Source organism: Lepus europaeus, chromosome 11, assembly GCF_033115175.1.
Source record: "Lepus europaeus isolate LE1 chromosome 11, mLepTim1.pri, whole genome shotgun sequence".
Taxonomy (NCBI): Eukaryota; Metazoa; Chordata; class Mammalia; order Lagomorpha; family Leporidae; genus Lepus; species Lepus europaeus.
In genome coordinates, this window is record NC_084837.1 from 112,726,470 (window position 1) to 112,737,079 (window position 10,610).

Below are 10,610 nucleotides of genomic sequence, written 5' to 3' on the forward strand. Positions count from 1 at the left end.
CAGGACCGGAACCCTTCCCCACGCTGCCCATCACAACGGCCAAGTGCCGCCCCCAAGCCCGGGGCCAGGCGGGATGGGATGGGCCCTGCTCGCAGCACTCCTCCACACACACTCTCAGTGCAGGAAGTGAGGCCTTTGCCCACAGCGCTGAGAAGCTGCCCTGGTTTTGCCTCCGTTCCAGGAGACCAGACTGTGGCCCCAAGTACTCGGGCCACAGACATCCCTCCAGCACCCCAGGCTCCAGCTCCAGGGCGCTGACCAGTCCCTCGTTCCCCCCACCTCCCCTCTCTTCCCTAGTCTGGGGCGCTCTCCGCGGTCCTGAAACACCTCCGCTCTGGGAGCCCAAGGCCGCCCTGGTTCCCCGACACATTCTTTAGGACCAGGCAAGGGGGGTGGGCATTTGGCACTGAGGATAAGACGCTGCCTTGGGTGTCCACATCCCATATGAGAGCACCTGAGTTCAAGTCCAGCTGCCTGTCTACGTGCACCCTGGGAGGCAGCAGGTGTTGGCTCAAGTCCTTGGGTCTCTGCCACCCACACGGGAGACCCGGATGGAGTTCCTCAATCCTGGCTTCAGCCTTGGCTGTTGCAGGCATTTGGGGAGTGAATCTGAATCTGTGGATCAGGCATCTGTCTGTCCATCATGCTTTATCTCTCTGCCTTTCAAATAAATAAACAAAAAGTTAAGGCCAGGCAGGCAAATCAACACTTTGAATGTTGCTCCAAGCACACATAAGGGAGCTATCTCTTAGATCCCTCACTCTGCCTACAAATGAGAGCCCCTCCCCTCCTCTCTGAGGGAGGCTCCAGTCCCTCTGAGTCCCCCGTGAAGGGCGTGCCTCGGTGAGCAGGGCTGGTCGGTCACTCCAGGACCAAGGGAGGGAGAGAGAGCTGCAGGGGACATTCGCCCCAGTGCTCCGTGAACAGCTGTCACCAGCCGCCATCATCCCCCACACGGCCATCCTGCGCCCTAGGCCAGCAACCACACCCAGCTGTGCACCCCAGCCTGTGGCTCCAGAAAGCACTAGGAGCCCGGGAGCCCACGGTGGTCTTCAGTGCTGTGTTGGAGCAACAGCTGATGGCACATGGGGGCAGGGGGTGTCCACTCTTCAGAGGAGGCTCGCACCCCCACTGTCCCACGCCAGAACATCCGCTCCGTGCTCTGCTTTCAAACTAGATCTGGTGAAGGGCTGGGTGGTGACCACTCACAAGTCCCGAGTGCTGGACCCCATGGTGGGGCTCCAGGACAAGTGATCAGAGGCCATCTGTTTGCTCCTCTCCCCACCTGTCTGGACCCCAGACTCCCCATCCCCAAGGGTACCCAGGGAGGCAGGCACCCTCCTCCATCCAGAAAGGGGCCCAGCTCGTAGGGAGGGGCTTGTGCCCCATAAGAAGGGGGGGCAGGGAGTGAGGGAGCAACGCTCTTCCTTGACATTCCCCCCCCTCCCAGTCACCCCACCTGCACACACCCACAGCCCAGGGCTGCCAGGCCTGCTGGCTCCCCAGTAGAAGTCAAAATCCACACCTGGCTCAGAAGCTGCCATTTTTAAAGTGCTGGCCCCCTGGGGCTGGCACTGTGGCATGGTGGGTAAGGCCACCGCCTGTGGAGCCAGCATCCCACATGGGTGCTGGTTTGAGTTCTAGCTGCTCCACTTCCAATCCAGCTCCATGCTATGTCCTGGGAAAGCAGTAGAAGATGGTCCAAGTCCTTGGGTCCCTGTACCTGCGTGGGAGACCCGGAGGAAGCTCCTGGTTCCTGGCTTTGGGTCGGCGCAGCTCCAGCCATTGCAGCCACTTGGGGCATGAACCAGTGGATGGAGGACCGCTCTCTCTCTCTCTGCCTCTGTAACTACACCTTTCAAATAAATAAATAAATATTTTTTTTAAATTTTTTTTTGACAGGCAGAGTGGACAGTGAGAGAGACAGAAAAGTCTTCCTTTTCCGTTGGCTCACCCTCCAATGGCCGCTGCGGCCGGCGCACCGTGCTGATCCAAAGCCAGGAGCCAGGTTGCTTCTCCTGGTCTCCCATCCGGGTGCAGGGCCCAAGCACTTGGGCCATCCTCCACTGCCTTCCCGGGCCATAGCAGAGAGCTGGCCTGGAAGAGGGGCAACCGGGATAGAATCTGGTGCCCCAACCGGGACTAGAACCCGGTGTGCTGGCGCCGCAAGGCGGAGGATTAGCCTGTTAAGCCACGGCGCTGGCCCTAAATAAATATTTTTTAAAAATAAATAAAAATAAAGTGCTGGCCCTTGATTCTATGTCTTAAAAGTGGCATGAAGGCCCCACATTCACTGTCACCGGTTTATGCCCTCTGACGCTCCCGCTGACCAAGGCAGGCTGGGGGTGGCGGTCACCAGCACGTCACAGGTCACAGGGCCCCTGGTCCGTGCCCCTCACTGCAGCCTTGATGCTCCCCTTGCTCAGATGTGGAAACTGAGGCTCACGGGGGGCGGAGTCCTTGGGGGATGGGCCTGACCGTGAGATGTGGAAACGCAAGGTAGAGAAGCCATGGGGTCTTTCCTCTGCATTTTACACACACACGTGTGCCTGAGACCAGCCCACGCCTACACACGTGTGCACAGGCAGATGCACACGCACACCTGCTCACTGCGGGTCCCACCTGGGCCACCCGCCCCTTCTCTCCAAGGCTCCCCGGGTCATTTCATGGGTCCTTCTGTCCCCAGCCACAGAGGTGTGTGGGGCAGCACTCAGCTCTGGAGGTACCACCCATCCCAGAGCCTGTGCCCGACTTCTGGGCGTGGGCGGGGAGGGTCCCGGGCCTGGGTACAGTCCAGGGGCAGGACAGCACCAGGCCCTCTGAGAAGGAAGGGGGCGACCCACACCCGGCCAGCTGGGGCCTGAAGACGCCCCCTCCAACGCCCTCTCCTGGGAGCCCTCCACAATTACCCGTGGCTCTCATAGCAGAGCCCACTGGCTCCCGCGCTCAGGGCTCCGTAACTCCATCTTCCGGGAGCCCCCAGCCTCCAAGTGGCTTTTAAAACCCAAGCCCCTTAGGCTGGCAGCAGCCGCCTCCAGCACCCGGCAACGATGAAACAGGAGCAAGCGTGATTGGTCACTCCCAGCTCGGGGGCGGGGAGGCGTGAGCTGATTGGCTGGCGATACTTATAAAAGGACGAAGCCTGGGGGCGCCAAGGAGCTGCCTGGCCTGGGCTGTGCTCGTCGTTGAGTCCTGGTGGGGGCTGGGAGGAGGGTGGACAGAGCTGGCGTCCAGTCTCAGCCGCAGGCCCACCGGCTCCCAGGAAGGCCCTGGCACTCAGAGCGTTAAGCGTGGACTACCCAGACAGAACCTGAGCGCCTTGCCCAGCTCCTGTGTTCCCAGGTGAGTTCCCGGAAGGTCGGGAAGGGTCTGGCCACAGAGAAGCCAAGAGCATCGGAGCCGAAGGGGCTCTCGGGATGGTGTCGGACTGCACTCACTGAGCCCCAGAGGAACCGGGGGAAGGGGTTGGCCCTAGGAGCCTCCCCGGGACTGGGACAAGCACACAGCCTCCGCTGCACACCTCCAGGGGGCGTTCCTCCTGTTTGCCGTGTCAGAGCCCTACCCGCAGCCTGCAGTGTGGATGCCGCCTGCCTGGAGCTGTGGAAGCAGGGCTGATCAGCTCCTCAGCCTCACCTGTGCAGTGACCACAAGGTGGTCAGAGATACCCCACCCCTGTGCCTCTCCCCCGCCCCCACCGTCCTGCTCCCAGGCTCCCCACTCGGCCTTCCCGCCTGCTGGGCTGGTCAGGCGCCGGTCCTCCGTGGTTAGCCACAAGACGTTCGTTTCCTGCAGAGCGAGCAGTACTTTCTCCAGTGCCAGCAAAGAGGTGGCCAAGGAAGCAAGAAAGGGCTGTCCCAGTTAGTGGACCCCCATTTCTAATTCTCACCAAAATCCTGCCAGACAAGTACAGTTTAGTTAGTCCCATTTTACATATGAGAAAATCAAGGCTCGGGGGGGGGGGGGGGGGGGGGGCTCAGGGGGCTTGGTCAAGTCTCACTGTGACGTAACAGAACCGGCTCAGGAGCTCGCCACCTGTCCCTCCAGCGGCCCCTCGGCCACCCGCTGTCCGCAGGGTCTGTCCAAGCTGCAGAGTGACGCCTGCAGGAGCTGCGGCCAGTCCAGTGCACGGAGAGGAGCGGGCTGTCCTTGGGGCTGTGGGCTGTCCCCTCCTGCCGCAGACCGGGGCTGCCCTCCGTGGACTGCACTGCCCCTGTGCCACCTGGAACGGTCCTGAGCCCCAGTCCTAGGCTGGCGTCAAATTCCATTCATTCCCACAGGAGCTAAGAGCTCGGCCCCTGGGGCTGAGATAGCCTGGGGCCGTGTCCCAGCTCTGCCACTTCTGAGTCGCTGGATCTTCTGTGCCTCTGAGTCTGTGTCTGCACCAAGAGGGTGGGGAGAGCCCCTTCCCCATAGACTTATGAGAGTCTGCACACAGGACCCGGCGCGCGGCCGCTGAGCACCTGCTGCGTGCCAGGGAGCATGGCGGAGGCTGCGGCCACCGTGTTAACCAGGAGGCGCGATTCCTGCCCTCAGGGGGATCACAGTCCGAGGGGGCCCTGCCAGCCTCTGTCCCTCCTTCCCCCATGGGGATGCACCGACAGAGGAGACACATAATGACTGAGACCAGCACGTATTGGGGTCCGAGGAGAGGGGGCCGGCAGGACCCCACCCGCTCTGGTTCCCCTGCCTCGCTGCTGCACCTTCCCAAGCTGTCCTAGGGGCCCCCAGCTCTCTGAGCTTGACCTCTTGTCCCTCCTGTCCACCCACACCAGCCCCCCACCCCCTCCTATCTCCGCTCCAGCCCGGTACACCCAGCCGCCCGCCCCACACCCCCAGCCAAGTCCAAATCACAAATCCTCTCGCCACCAGGTCCTCCTTCTGGACGCCCATCTTACAGTCCAGCATGCCCAGCGTGCCCAGTCACCAAGCCAGCAGCCCGGGAGTCCCTGTCACCTCCCCTGCCCTCCCCCCACCCCCACCCCAGTCCTCTCAGCTCTGGGAGAACCAGGTCACCCCAGCCCCACACAGGTGCTGCTCCCTTCCACCTGCAGAGGGCGCTGGTGGTGCCTCACCCAGTGTGGAGCATTTGTGCCCCAGATGCCGCCGAGGGTGACCACGTGTATCAGGAGGGCCTGAGGGTTGCACGCTCCAGGCAACGACCCCCAGCCACAGCTGGCAGAAGTGGGAACAGGAGTCCCGCTCAGAGGTCAGGACCAGGACCAAGCCGGGGTCAGACTTCAACCGAGCCCCTGCCCTGGCCTGGCTGCTTCTCCCTCCCCCCAGCTCCCTGCACCCCTCGTGGGTGTCCCTGGAGGGTGCAGGCCAGGCCAAGACGCCATCTCCGTGCTGGGAGACCTGGACAGCAGGTGGGACTGGGACAGAGGGCCGGGGCGCGCAGAGGGTGCCGGGAGCTGAGGGCAGTGCAGGCCTGCGGGAGCCGCGCCCGGTGCCCGGCCCGCCTCCCAGGCGCTGTGGTTGAGTTGGTGCCGCAGGAGAGCTGGAGCCGGAGCCTTGCTTGCTTTCTCTTTTCTTTCCTTTTCTTTTCTTTGCTCCGACGGGGCCCAGGCTCATCAGATAAACTCGTGGGCAGTTGCGCCAACAGTTTCGCTACCGTTCAGTCTCCCCAGAGCTCCGCATAATTACTGCAGGCTGAGACATTAAAGCAAAGGGGAATGATGAGGGGGAAAAGATGTTTTAATTAAAAAATGAATTTTCCAGTAGATTCACTGACGGCTGCCCAGCTGAGCGCTCCACCCTCCTCATGAAGCCTCGGGTGGGGGCGGCCCGGGCCAGCAGCCCCTCCCCCAGAATAGCCTAGCTCTGCCTGGGAAAGCCTCCTCCTCTTCCTCACCGTCGGCACGTGGCTGCCCTGTAGCATCCTGTGTGGGATGCGCAGACTGGCACAGGCACAGGTGGCTTCCAGCGCGGTCACCAAGGACAGATGCCACGCCCTCTCGCACCTGCCTCAGTCACGGGGGTCCTCGGGCAGCAGCACCAGCGCCACCTGGGAGCCTGGGGGACCTGTAGCTGGATGGTGGGATCGCAGGAATCGGATCCCCGTCTTAATGAGCTCCCTGGTGAGCCCGAAGCACATCAACTTTTTTTCTCAATATTTTTTAACATTTATTTATTTTGTTTCAAAGAATTAGGGAGAGGGGGAAAAGGATCGTCCATCCGCTGGCTCACCCCCCAAGTGGCCACAATGGCTGGGGCTGGGCCAGGCGGAAGCCCGGAGCCTGGAACCCCACCGGGGTCTCCCATGTGGGGATGCACTACACCTTTAAGAAGCACAGCCCACCTGTGCCTCAGCCGCTCCCCTGCAAAGTGGGGACAATGACCACATCTGTCTTGCAGCTCAGTGGACACAGATTGTGAGGAACAAGTTTGGCAAGAAGGATCCCTGACCCGCTGCGCTGCGTTCTTGGTGCAAACCTCAGGCCCAGGGGCTGCATGGAGGCGCAGCAGGCTAAGCCACCACTTGAGACACTGGCATCCCATATGAGTGCTGGTTCGAGTCCCGGCTGCTCCAAATCCGATCCAGCTCTCCGCTGTGGCCTGGGAAAGCAGTGGAAGGTGGCTCAAGTCCTTGGGCCCCTGCACCCACATGGGAGACCTGGAAGAAGCTCTGGCTCCTGGCTTCAGCCTGGGTCAGCCCCAGCTGTGGTGACCATTTTAGGAGTGAACGTATAGATGGAATAGTTTGTTTCTCCCTCTTTTCAAATAAATAAATGTTTAAAAAAAAAAGTCCAGGTCGAGTGTGCTTCGGGAACATGGCCTGGAGAGCCGGCGGCCCCCACACTCCCTCTAGCACGCTGCTGTCCGTATCTGGGGCCCAGGAATCGGGACTGGAGGAAGCAAGGCCAGTGTTGTCCTGCCCTGCTCAGGGTAAAGGGAGCTCACCCCCCAGCACCATGCAGGCGGAGGCGTCTGCTCCTGCTGCTCTCACAGCTCCTGCTCCCTGCTGGGGTCTGGGGAACCTGCTGTAACCCGTGGAGAAATCTCACACCCACAGAGACTCATCCGGGACCTGGAACTGAGAGCACAACCCTGAGTAGCCATCAGCGAGCGCCTTTGACCTGACACTGGAGACCAAGTGATGACCAGACAGCAGTGAGCTCAACTTCATTGGAGAGTTATGTCCACAGGGGCGGGCGTTGGGTGACAAAGGTGAAGCCACTGCCTGGGACACCCACACCCCACACCCCATAGCAGAGTGGTGGTTTCAGTACAGGCTGCTCTCCATCTGATCCAGCTCCCCGCCTTCGCTTCCAATCCAGCTTCCTGCTAATGCACACCCTGAGAGGCAGCAGGTGATGGGCCCCTGCCGCCCACCTGGGAGCCCTGAATGGCGTTCCAGGCTCTGGGCTCTGGCCTGGCCCAGCCCGGGATGTTGCAAGGCAATTGGGGAGTGAACCAGCAGATGGAAGATCTTTCTGTGTCTCTGTCTCTGTCTCTCTCTCCTCTCTCGGTCACTCTGCCTTTCAAACAAATAAATAGATTAAAATATAAGTGACTTCCACTCCCCGTTCTCAGTAACGGACAGAAGATAAGACCCGGAGGACTCCGCAGAGCTAACCGACTACGCCTAACAGACGTGTGGAACGGAGCACTGCCCGGCAACGCAGACACTCTTCTAAAATGCACAAAGCGCGGACCATATGTTAGACTACAAATAAAGCCTCAACAGAGCTCTAAAGACGGAGAGCAGGGAACCGGCATTTAGCAGTTAGACTGCCGGCATCCCACATCAACAGGGCCTGGGCTCTTCCCGCCTCTGGCTCCCAACTGCCCCTTCCCGCCCATGCAGGCCCTGGGGGTAGAACCCCAGGCATGGGGTTCCTGTTGCCCACAGGAGACCTGGACTGCGTTCCCAGCTCATGGCTCCCCACCTGGCCCAGCCCCAGCCTTGCAAGCATTTGGGAAGTGGCCCAGAGGTTAGGACCCCAATCTCTCTCTCCTTCACCCACCCTCCAAAATAAATAAATATTTTTTAAAACCTGTTAGAACAGGGGTCGGCACTGTGGCATAGCGGGTAAAGCCACTGCCTGCAGTGACAGCATCCTATACGAGGCACTGGTTCATGTCCTGGCTGCTCCTCTTCACATCCAGCTCTCTGCTATGGCCTAGGATAGCAGTAGAAGATGGCCCAAGTGCTTGGGCCCCTGCACCTGCGTGGGAGACCTGGAAGAAGCTCCAGGCTCCTGGCTTCGGATTGGACCAGCTCTGGCCATTTAGGGAGTGAACCAGCAGATGGAAAATCTCTGTGTGTGTGTGTGTGTGTCCCTCTCTCTGTAACTCTGCCTTTCAAATAAATAAAATAAATCTTAAAAAAAAACAAACCAGCATCAAGAAAGCAGAGTACTTAGGAGTTTGCTTTGCCAGAGAGATAAAAGGCTGTACAGTGAAATCCACAAAATGTTGCTGAAAGAAATTAGAGATGGCATTAATAAAGCAAACGCATCCCACACCCACAGAGGGCGAGGTGAGTGTGGCGTGGAAGGACGTCAACACCACCCAAAGCAGACCTACAGATTTGATGAGCTCCTTATCAGAATCCCTGAATGCATTTCAGAGAGATGGAAAAATCTGTCCTAAAATTTAAACAGAACCTCAAGGGACCTCAAATCGCCCACTCTTCAAAAAGAACTAGGCTGGAAGATACATATTTCTCGATTTCCAACCTTACTACAGAGAAAGGTGTTGTGGTGCCGTGGCTTCAACTGTTGCTTGTGACACCACAGCCCATATCAGAGCGCCAGTTCAGGTCCCCACTGCTCCACTTCCAATCCAGCTGCCTCCTATTACACCTGGGAAAGCAGCAGAAGATGGTACAAGGCCTACAACCCACATGGGAGTCCTGGATAGAGTTCCAGGCTCCTGGCTTCAGCCTGGCCCAGCCTTGGCTGTTGCAGCCATTTGGGGAGTAAACCAGCAGATGGTTCACGCTGTCACTCTGCATTTCAAAAGAATAAATAAGTCAAAAACAAAGAAACCAAAAACTATAAAGTGGCAGCAACCAAAACCGTGCATGACTGGCATCAAGACAGACAGCTCAGAAGAGAGGAATGGAGAGCCCAGAGACAGCCCTTGCACTTATAGTCAGGTAACTCCTGCCGTGGGTGCCACTAATGTTCATGGAAGAAAGGGCAGGCTTGTCAGCAGCGGGTGCCGGGGAAATGGGATCCCCACATGAAGAACGAACTGGGACTCTGACCTGGCGCCACGTGCAGACGCTAACTCAGGTAAACCAAGACCCATAGCCACAAAACCCTCAGAGGAAGGCCCAGGACGATCGCTCCCCCCCGCCCCCGGCCTTGGGGTGTCTCTCGGTGACACCAAAGGCACAGGCGATGGAGGACACCGGCCTTCATCAGCATTTTTACATTTTCTGCATGCAGGCGGTCCACAGAGTGGGAAAGTATTGACGAGTCATGCATCTGACAAGGGCACCACAGCCAGGATATGATGCACACGAGAAGAGAACTAAAACTACACAACTGTAAAACAACCTGGTTCAAAAATGGGCAAATGGTGGACATTTGTGCAAAAAGGACTATAATTAGCCAAAAAGCAGGGGCCGGCGCTGTGGTGTAGCAGGTAAAGCCCCCGCCTACAATGCTGACATCCCATATGGGTACCGGTTCATGTCTTGGCTGCTCCATTTCTTATCCAGCTCCCTGCTAATGGCTTGAGAAAAGCAGTGGAAGATAATCCAAGTACCCCTGCCACCCATGTGGGAGACCCGGATGAAGCTCCTGGCTCCTGGCTTTAGCCTGGCCCAGCCCTGGCCCGCGCAGCCATCTGGGGAGTGAACCGGCATATGGAAGCTCTCTGTCTCTCCCTCCCTCTCTCTCTGTCACTCTTTCAAATAAATAAATAAATAAATAAATATTTTTAAAAGATTTTAAAAGCAGGGGCTTGGGGCCGGCACTGTGGCACAGTGGGTTAACACCCTGGCCTGAAGCACCAGCATCCCATATGGGCACCAGTTCTAGTCCCGGCTGCTCCTCTTCCGATCCAGCTCTCTGCTGTGGCCTGGGAAAGCAGTGGAAGATGGCCCAAGCCCTTGGGCCCCTGCACCCACATGGGAGACCCAGAAGAAGCTCCTGGCTCCTGGCTTTGGATCAGCACAGCTCCGGCCATGGCGGCCATTTGGGGAGTGAACCATGGGATGGAAGACCTCTCTCTGCCTCTCCTCTCTCTGTGTAACTCTTTCAAGTAAAATAAATAAATCTTTTAAAAAATTTTTTTAAAATCATAAAAATAGGGGCTGGTGCCATGGTGCAGTAGGTTAATCCTCCACCTGCGGCACCGGCATCCCATATGGGTGCCAGTTCTAGTCCTGGCTGCTCCTCTTCACATCCAGCTCTCTGCTATGGCCTGGGAAAGCAGTGGAAGATGGCACAAGTGCCTGGGCTCCTGCACCCACGAGGGAGACTAGGAGGAAGCTCCTGGCTCCTGGCTTCAGATCAGCGCAGCTCCGGCCATTGCAGTCATCTGGGGAGTAAACCAATGGAAAGAAGATCTTTCTCTCTATCTCTCCCTCTCACTGTCTGTAACTCTACCTCTCAAATAAATAAATAAAATCCTTATTAATAAAAAAAGATTTT